This window comes from Giraffa tippelskirchi, chromosome 5 (assembly GCF_054371585.1).
Source record: "Giraffa tippelskirchi isolate mGirTip1 chromosome 5, T2T-mGirTip1v1.2.pri, whole genome shotgun sequence".
Classification (NCBI taxonomy): domain Eukaryota; kingdom Metazoa; phylum Chordata; class Mammalia; order Artiodactyla; family Giraffidae; genus Giraffa; species Giraffa tippelskirchi.
Window position 1 is genome coordinate 165,050,587 of NC_137279.1, and position 11,110 is coordinate 165,061,696.

Genomic DNA, 11,110 nt, shown 5'->3' on the forward strand with positions numbered 1-11,110 from the left:
CTTCATGCCAATGATCTCCTTGCTATTAAAGATACTGATTTTGCAGAAAGGAATGAAAATGAACATTGATTTCCCACTAGGCTGTGTCTTGATTTTCTCATGTAACACTGTTCAATATGCCCTGGGATAAATTTTACTTTTAAAGTATTTTGTAGTATAATCCTGTGAGAAACAATAGCACATCAAACTCCTTTACCTAACGTTGAAGTGCCAGGATGGGTATTGTCATAGATTTGTATGGGGATCTCCGTTCCCCAGACTGGTATGATATGTGGGTGACTTAGAGGCTGAAAAGTTGATGCCCATTCAAGCTGATATAAATAGCTATTTTAAGAACTTCTCTTTAAAGTTGCAAGGGAGAAAGATGAGAAGAAATATCCCAGTTATTTTTTCACATAACTCCATTAGCAAAACAAGAGCCCTGCTGCCAACTGAACCCACCAGCCTTGGAAGGAAGTTTGGTGGTGGTGGTGGTTTTGTCACTAAGTCATGTCTGACTCTTGCAACCCCATGGACTATATAGCCTGACAGACTCCTCTGTCCACAGGATTCTCCAGACAAGAATAGTGGAGTGGGTTGCCATTTCCTTCTCCAAGAAGGAAGTTTAGTAATCATGTTATGCTACCCATGAATGATCCAGGTAACTTATCAAAGTATTGCTTTCAGACACATCTAGTACTTTCTTTGAGAAGAGCTCTTATAGATAGCATTTTCTCAATCTCATTTTTGTGTGTGTGTGTTCCTGATAGATTGGTGAGCCAAATAACCTCAGTCTGGTATGACCTTTGATCTAGTTCTGTCTGTATCAATTATTACATCTATGGGATTTACACTTTACTAAACAGTGGGGAAGCCACTACCATGGACTAAGGACATGGTGTTTCTTTCTTACTCAGACTAGTCATTGGATTTAACAATGAAATGAAAGCAATTGCCAGCCAGTGATTCAAAAACACTGCTCTTTCTCCCTTGCAAAATATTAGTGAGATAAACTTGGGTAACAAATTAGGTATCAACTATGTTTTTCTTTCATTTAAACTTTTGATCACTTTTTCCTAACTTGTTTTCCATTACCCAAAACATTCTCAAACAAGAGTGATTATAATGGGATGGGAAAGATCCATACCAATCCTAGAGAGTGTGATCTCTGATTAAAACCCCCATTTAAATTGCTACAAAAATAGCCATGAGTTAAGATCTTTTTCTTCTTAATATCAAACCACCATTAAAATGGTCAAAGAAATTTAAAATGGATAAAAATACGCACAAAGCCAAAATAAAGAAGAATGCCTTTTATATTCTAGCTACTTCAAGGAATTTCTGGAGCTAGACTGAAATAAGACAGGGCTCAAATCTATTCTTCCTGATAAAGATGCCCAGCATTACAGCAGAAAATAAAAGATTCTGGCAAAATCCCATTAACAGCCCCAATATAGGTGAGAGCTAATGGTAAGGAAGGGACGTATTAGAGATGGAGTATGTTATTTATTTATCATTCTTTTTTTTTTTATCATTCGTTTTGAAGGTATTGATCTACAGCAAGGGTCAGCAACTTTTTCTGTAAAGGGCTGAAGAGTAAATATCCTTTTCGACTAAAATGTGTCTGCCATTGTGGCATGAAAGCAGCCATAGCTGATAGAACAGAGTATATCTGTATTTTCATACAATTTTATTTATAGGTACTGAGATTTGAATTTCATATAATTTCATGGCATGATATATGATTCTTCTTTTGATTTCCCCTCCCTCTCCAGCCATTTAAAATGTTTTCTTAGCTTGGAGGTCATATAGAAATAGGTTAGAGGTAACATTTGCACACCCCCCCCCCTCAATTTGCTAATCCCTATCCTACAGCATGAGGAAGAAGTTATGCCTAGTGGCCCCAGGGTATATGGAACAGTTCACCAAGCACTGAGGAGGGCATGGCAGGCAACAGCACCAAGAACAAGACCAGTGACAATATATTGGTTTGTCTGGCATGGAAGCCTGACCAAATACAATGCTAGAAAACAATAGTCTATTACACAATAGTTTCAGAAAATGTACATATACATATACACATGCATTTCACATTGTTTTTGAAAAGCAGTCTATTCAGAATAAAAACAGACAAGAAAGATAATTGTACAAGTTGTATATATATATGTGTATATATATATATATATACACACACAAGTAGGTGAAACAGATGTACAAGCTATTTGTAAAAGAATAAAAAGAAAAGACCCATTTATACATGAAAATTTTCAATCTCACTAGAGATTGAGAAGGATTATTTAAAACAGCTTGATGCCATTGATATCAAAATGATAAAAATTAAGCATTAGTACCTAGAAAAGCTAATAGGGTTGTGATTACTTTCATATTGCTGATGGCAGTGTATAGTGTAATAACCATTCAACAAGCTATTCTACTGAAAGAAATTTCACCTATTGAAATAAAAAGTGACATAACATAAAAATTTATGTGTAAGGATATGCATTATTCCAATGTTGTTTATCATGGAAGAATGTTTGCATCAATTAAATGTTGAATAGTAAAAGATTGGTTAAATATGGTACATCCATATGCTACAATTCTATGCAGCCAATAAAATAATTTACAGATTTTATTTTTGACGTGAGAAACTGTTTACAATTTATTCTAAGTGAAACAAGCATGTTATAAAAATATATGTGGTATGGTCACAAGCTTTTAAAAAATTTTGTGCATGTATATAATACATGCCATGTAAAGAATATGTGTGTATATGTATTTATTTACTTATTTATTCACAGGACTATGGAACAAAGATTGGGTAGACAAGCAATAATAGCAATGGTGTTCTTTGTGTGGGGTCATCTGATCTATAAATCTCTATAAAAACTATTGTTTTGTATTTTATAAAGTGTAATTATATGCTGTGTATTTCCTTTCAGTTGCTTCCTAATGTTTTCAAGTTTAATCCATGATAGTTTTAGTTGTGTGTTATTCTACTGTCTGAATATACCACACTAATTATTATGAGCAGCACTCCCATGAACAACACTGGACATGTCTTATAATGCACATGTGTAAGAATTTGTCTAAGGTACAGACCGTTGGAGTAAAATGAATGAATTTTAAGGAATAATCATGCATGTGCATGCATGCTCAGTTGTTTAGTGGTGTCCAACTCTTTGCAACTGGACTGTAGCCTGCCAGGCTCTTCTGTCCATGGAATTTTTCAGGCAAGAATACTTGAGTGGGTTGCCATTTCCCCTCCAGGGAATCTTCCTGATCTAGAGGTCAAAACTGCATCTCCTGCATTGGCAGGTGGGTTCTTTACCACTGAGCCACCTGGGAAGCCCCTTAACTCTAGTAAGTTATACCAAAATGTGTGCCAAAATTCATACTTCTACCAGAAGTATATTGTTTGTTCTTCAACATTCTGAAAAACGCTCAGCCATTATATAAGTGAATGTCACTTCTTTTCTTTCTCTTGTTTCTGTTTGGAACTCTGATTATTCGTATGTTAGACCTTTCCAATATATCCTCTATGCGCCTTAATCTCCCTTTCATATTTTTCCTTTTTCTTTTATTTTAGTTTTGTCTCTCTAGACTCATTTTTGGTAATGTTTTTGACTTAATAATCTAGTTTATTAATTTTTTCCTCAGTTGCATATAGTCTAAGTTTTAACTAGTCATTAAAGGTTTAATTTTAATAATTACATTTTCCATTTCTATATGTTATTTTTGGTACTTTTCCAAATATACTTAGTAATTTCCCGCTATTTCTTATTCCTTGTTATATTTAAGCCTCTTTATTTTTTCAAAAAAATTAAACATTCTTATTTTATGTGAAAATTGAATATTTCTAATATATGAAGTCATCATAGTTCTGATTCTTCTATCTACTTTTTATCTTAACTTTCACTGTCAGTATTTTGTTTCCTTTTTGTTTTTGCTATCTTTTACTTAGAGCATGTTTTTCTTGGAATTTTATCTGTGGGAGTATTTAATGGCATGGACTGAGTTTTTGCATTTTCTGAGAAGATTTGCATATGGTTCTTCTAATTGTTTTTGTTCACTATAACTCAAAACCACTTCAAATTAAATTATTTTCATGAGGTGTTTCATACTACAAAGTAGCAGAAATTTGGACTGAAAAATCCATCTGAGAATTGACTTATATTAACATTCTATGGAAAGATTTTCTTTTTTCCTTTGGTATATGAATCAAATCACAGGCATGTTCTCTTTCTCTTCTCTGTGAAGAAGTTTATTTGTTCTTCATTTACCCTTCAACTGAGAATGCAATTCTTTGCTCAGATTTATGTGTGTACCCAACTTCCTATTAAATTTCTAAATTTGCCTATAACCATATTAGTCTTCTCAAGCTGCCATGACAGAATGCCATAGAAGAGATGGCTTAAACAACAGAAATTTTATTTCCTCACATTTCAAGAGCTGGAAGTCAGGTCAGAGTGCCAGTATGATTGGGTTCTGGTGAGAATTTTCCTCCTGGCTTGCCGATGGGTGCCTTCTCATTGTGTCCTCACACAGTGAAGAGGCAGGTTAACCTCTCTCTCCCTTTTCTTGTAAAGTTACCAATCCTATTGAATTGGGACACTTATGACTTTATTTAACCTTCATTACCTCCTAAAAGCCATATCTTCAAATACAGTCACATTGGGAGGTAGAACTTCAACATAAAAAGTTTAGAGGGGGTCACAATTCAGAACATAGTACACCCTAAACTTTCATCTCCTGATTCCTATATGTTGCACAGTTACCAAAAACAAATGAATCTAAAACCACCAAAAAGTTGCAGAAACTCTTTATCCATGATGAAAATTGTATAGTGTGCATATATTATCTGGCAATTTCTGCTTTACCTTCGTATTTGGCTCCTTCATGTTTCCTCATTTTTGGCAGCTCAGCAATCCGTTTTTAGAGTTTGATTCTTGGTGAAACTCTCTATCATATCACTGTTTTACCCACCTTTTGCTATAACTTTAGGAGATATGGAGCAGAGTTAATATCATTGCCTGATTAACATCTAAATGATCTATGCATCTGATTTTGGTTTTTGTTTTGTTTTCACTTTGGGTTTTTTATATGTAGTGGCCTATTTGATACCATGTCTGGTAAGTTTTTACTAAATGTAAGACATTGTGTATAACAAACTATGCAAATTATGGCATTTTTTTCTCCAGAGATAGTTTACCTTTTAGTGGCTCCCCATAGAGAGTGAGAAGTGAGCATATAAATCTAACTAATTATTCTGAGTCAAAAGCTGGGTTGTTATTTTGGAAAGTACACATCTACCCTGCTTGGCCTGTTTTCCTAGGGAATACCTCCTTAGAACTTTCAACTAAAATCCTAGTATGTTCACCAATGTCCTTCCTTCTAATGGGTACTAAATTCTTGGGTCTTTTCAGCATGGAAAAACTGCAAAAAAAACTCCAGTCTGCTTTCCAGGGGCTTTTTGCTTTGTCTGAGAACTTGGCAAATGTCTAAAAAGGAAAACTGGCCATGTATTTTCCCATAAAAGTTTTGCTGATTTTTCTGACCCTTAACAGTGATCTATATATATTCTCAGCCTCTTACTCTCAAGTCAGAATTGGGAAATGTCCTCAAAGAAAGAGCAGATACAGAATATCATCCCACCTCTCTGTGGTTCTCCTTTTCCATAAGTTTGGCCATCAAAGCCTTCATATCCTTAGTGGTTTTCTGATACCTTTTTAAGAGCTATTTAAAATTTTTATTTAGGTTTTATAATTATCAGTTAAAACGTTTGTATGCTACAAGTAATTTAATTCTATACATATCTAGATGTATCAAGAATGCATTTATTCATATTTAATTCAACTTTGTACATTGTTTTTGTCAGAAAGATTGTTGCAGGTAACCTGACTAACATAATGTCAGAAACAAAAAGTGGTTTAGATAAGAGTTTTTCTAAAGAGAATTATTTTTGTGGATCTAGAAGAACAGACACTGAAAGTAAAAAAAGCCGACTAGATGGAAATAAGAGATATTGGTGATAATCTGTCATCCTTTAATCTCTAATTTCTAAATATGTGAGTATAAAATTTATAAGAAGGTATGTAAACTTAAGTACAATGCTCAACTAACTATTATAAATTGAACATATCCATGTAAGTACAGCCCAGGTCAAAAAGCATAGTATTGTATCTATCCCAGAGGTCCCCTTCTCCCAATTACTGTTCCTCCCTTCTTTAAAAGTAATCACTATCCAGATTTCCTGTACCATTACAGAATAAAATATTCTATGTGAATAAACTACAAGTTATTTATCCATTATATAGTTTATAGGCTTTTAGTTGCTTCCAATTTGACATAATGATGAATAATGGTCCTATAGACTTTCTTATGGGCATTCCTGGTACCTCAGCGGTAAAGATTCTGCCTGCAATGCAGGAGATGTGGGTTCAATGCCTAGTTCAGGAAGATCCCTGGAGAAGGAAGTGGCAACACTCTCCAATATCCTTGTCTGGGAAATCTCTTGGACAGGAGAGCCTAATGGGTTACAGTTCATGGAATCGCAAAAGAGTTGGACACCACTTAACAACAACAAACATTCTTACACAGATACTTTAGTGCACCCATGCATTTCAGATTTATATATGATTAGTGATGGAATTCATAAGTCATAGAGTATGTTTACATTCAATTTTAGTAGATAATTCCTGGTTTTCTCAATAGTCACGTCAATTTACTAACTTACAGGCAGGAATTGAGAGTTCTACTTGTTTTGTAAGTTTGGCAACATTTGGCATATTCACTGTTTTTAATTTTAGTCATATTGATAGGTGTTTGATGAAAACGAGGTACTAATTAACATTTCCTTGATTATTGTTTTATGTATTTGGTGACCACTTGATGTCCTCTTTGTGAAATACCTCTTTGAGTGTCCTGCTTATTTTTCTATTGGTTGACTTTAGTTATTATACCTATAAGCCCTTTGGCAGAAGGTGAAGAGCCTCTTGATGAAAGCAAAAGAAGAGAGTGAAAAAGCTGGCTTAAAACTCAACATTCAAAAAATTAAGATCATGGCATCCAGTCACATCACTTCATGGCAAACAGATGGAGAAACAATGGAAACAGTGACAGACTTTATTTTCCTGGGCTCCAGAATCACTGCAGATGGTGACTGGAGCCATGAAACAAGATCACTGCAGATGGTAACTGCAGCCATGAAATTAAGAGACCCTTGCTCCTTGGAAGTAAAGCTATGATCAACCTAGACAGCATGTTGAAAAGCGGAGACACTACTTTACCAACAAAAGTTCATCTAGCCCAAGCTACAGTTTTTCCAGTAGTCATGTATGGATGTGAGCATTAGACCATAAAGAAGGCTGAGCACCGAAGAATTGATGCTTTTGAACTGTGGTGTTGGAGAAGACTCTTGAGAGTCCTGTGGACTGCAAGGAGATCCAACCAGTCAATCCTAAAGGAAATCAGTCCTGAATATTCATTGGAAGGACTGTTGCTGAAGCTGAAGCTCCAATACTTTGGTCACCTGATATGAACAACCAACTCATTGGAAAAGATCCTGATGCTGGGAAAAATTGAAGGCAGGAGGAGAAGGGGACGACAGAGGATGAGATGGTTGGATGACATCACCAGCTTGAGGGACATGAGTTTGAACAAATTCCGGGAGCTGTTGATGGACAGGGAAGCCTGGTGTGCTGCAGTCTGTGGGGTTGCAAAGAGTCAGACACAACTGAGTGACTAAACTGAACTGACAAGTCCTTTGTCATTTACATATAGGGTTATAATCTTGGAAGTACAAAGATACACTTAATAGTATGTTAGGATTTTTTTTTAACAAACTTGGATATATAGCAACAATTTTTATTGTTTTAAATGAACTTTGTGAGGAGTAAGTTACATACAAAATTAAACCCACTCATAGTGTACAATTTGATGAGTTTTGACATATGTATGTACTTATGTAAGTGACCATCACAAAAACTGAGATATAAAATATTTCCATTACCCTTTGTGTCTCTTTTATGCAATTTCTCACCTTCACCTGACCCTAGCAATAATGATCTATTTCCTATCAGTATAAAATATATGTTTTTTCCTAGAGTTTTGTATAAATGAAATCATGTATATTATTGTCTGACTTCTTTTGCTTAGCACGATCTTTTTGAGATTTATCCATCTTATTACCTGTATCATAGTTCATTGCTTTTTATTTCTAAGTAATACTTCACTTCATAGACATACCACATTTTATCTATTGCCTCTGCATGAACTTTTTTGTTGTTTCCAGATTGGGATAATTAATAATGCTTCTGAAAATAATTTTGTACAAGTCTTTATGGCAGATATATTCATTTTTCATGAATAAACACTCAAGGATTTAATCATTAGGTTGTACAGTAACTATATGTTTAGTTATTTAAGGAACCACCAAAAGTTTTTCTAAAAATTATAGATTTTATATTAATAACAGTGATTTATGACAGCCCTAGTTACTACACATCTTCAACATTTGACTGTTAATCTTTTAATTTTAACTTGTGTAGTATTATCTCATGATGATTAATAATGTTAAGAATCAGTAATGTTTTTCTTCCTCTAAGGAAGAAATTATATTTTCTACTAAGCCTGTCCAGTGAAAATTATATTTCAGATACTATATTTTTTAACCTCTAGAAATTACATTTGGTTCTTTTAAAATTATGTTTTCTCATTGTATTCATATTTTCTTTAAAGCTTTGAACATATTTATAAGAACACATTTAATATCCATGTTTGCCAGTTCCATCACTTTTGTTATTTCTTGGTTTATTTCTATTGAAAGAATTTTCTATGGATTATGAGTACATTTTTTTTTTTCTTTTTGCCTTATTGGCCATCTAGTTACCTTGTTTGGATGCTGGATATTTGAATTTTACTTTGCTAAATGCTATTTTGCTATATTTCTTCAAAGAATGCTGGACTGTTTCTGGCAGAGTGTTAATTATTAAGTAGTTAGATGAGTTTGAAGCTTATTTTTAAGTTTCTGTTCTTCTATTTTAGGACAAACCTAGAACACTTTTCCTCTATGGTTAATTTAGTACCAGTAATAACACATGACTCTTTTAGGGTCTCTGTTGAATAACCTGTGTATTCGCTCTGGCTGCTGATAACTTTTGTTTGGCTTTCAGGTCCCCAGTAATTCTGCTTTATCCTGAGATGTTCTTTGCCTAGCTTTTCAGAGTTTTGCCCTATGCATGTTGATTAGTATTTAGTCAAAGACACAAAAGGACCCATATGCAGATTTCTGAAGCTCTTTCTCTGCCTAGCTCTGCTTTCTCTGATTTTTGCCCACAAAACCAAGTTTCCAAAGATTCCCTGAATAGAGATCTTGGCCTCTTTAACACATTAATGTTGGGCTCGTTTTGGTTCCTTCCCTATTGCCTGGTCCAGAAATTGCCTCTAGGCTGAAAGGAGGAGTGAGACTAGGGCTCACTTAATCTATTTCTCTTCTGTCAGGGCTTACAGGTGTTTGTCTGAAGATAGTTATTTCTATATATTGTGATCATTTTCTGTTTGTTTTCAGTGGAAGAGTAATTCTGGAAACTATCAGCTCCTCATAGTCAAAGGTAGAAGTTCTGGTCATCTGAATTTTATACATAGATGGTCCTTGACTTACAATGATTCCACTTACTGTATATCAGTTTTACAGTGATGTGAAAGCAATAAACATTCAGTCAAAACCATATTTTGCATTTTGATCTTTTCCTTGGCTAGCAATATGTGGTATAAAACTTTCTCCTGGTATTAGACAGTGACAGCAAGCTTCTGCTCCCAGTTGGCCACATGATCACAAAGATAAAATAAAAACTGCTATACTCACCAACATACTATACCCAGGCAACCATTCTGTTTTTTTACTTTCAGTACATTATTCAATAAATTACATGAGTTTTTCAATACCTTATAGGCCTTGTGTGAGATGATTTTGCTCAACTGTAGTGTAATGCACGGAGAAGGCAATGGCACCCTACTCCAGTACTCTTGCCTGGAGAATCCCATGGACGGAGGAGCCTGGTAGGCTGCAGTTCACGGGGTCGCTAAGAGTCGGACACGACTGAGTGACTTCATTTGCACTCTTCACTTTCATGCATTGGAGAAGGAAATGGCAACCCACTCCAGTGTTCTTGCCTGGAATCCCAGGGACGGGGGAGCCTGGTGGGCTGCCGTCTATGGGGTCGCACAGAATCGGACATGACTGAAGCAACTTAGCAGCAGCAGCAGCAGGGTAATGTAAGTGTTAAGGTAGGCAAAACTAAGCTATGATCTTCTGTAGGTTAGATGTATTAAATAATTTTTGACTTACAGTATTTTCAACTTACCATGGGTTTATTGGGATATAAACTGAAGATCTATATTACAAATATCTCCTCTCAATCTGTAATTAGTCTGTACTATTTTGTTATATTGGCATATAGAATTTTTGTTACTATTTAGTTGCATTGTAGTTAGAAAATATTTTAAGTGATGCAAATGTTTATTGACATTTGTTGTGAAATGGTTTATGATCTTTTGCTTGCTATATTTTCTAAATGCTTCTTGTGGACAGAAGGTGAAATCCTTGCTAATGTTGCTCATATCTTCTTTATCCTTATTTATTTTTGTTACTTTGACCTATAAGATCCTGATAAATCTATAAAATACTGGAAGGATGATCCAACCATTGTTCTCATATATTTACATAGGTTTCAATGGAAATGATACCTCCTGATGTCAATTATAAATAGCAGTCTTGCCAACCCTAATACCCATTCCAACTTCCTATGCATTACCTGCATGTGTAGAACTGTCTAGATGTAGAGCCACCCCCTCCTTTCTGACTCAGCACAGAAGATGAAAGAAATGGTTTCAATATCAGTACTGGACAAGAAGCCTGAGGGGCCAGATGATATACCCTAATATGTAGGACAAAATCTGTGAAGTCAAAATCCAAGTAGAAACTATTACAACAAATGTTGCAGCAAATTATTATTCTTTCAATAAATATCTCTTGAATTCTTTCCTTTGGCAAGACACCAGGGGAGGATATGATACTCCAGGATAATTTAAACAGTTCCCTGAGTGCTAAATTCCAAGCTTCAATAAATGGTTC

General features: G+C 34.9%; 1 long non-coding RNA gene across 1 annotated transcript in view; it reads left to right on the plus strand.

The window, feature by feature from the left end:
- The window catches only part of LOC145504380 (uncharacterized), a 44,362-nt gene that overhangs the window by 31,649 nt on the left and 1,603 nt on the right, over window positions 1-11,110 (plus strand). The window lies entirely within an intron of this gene.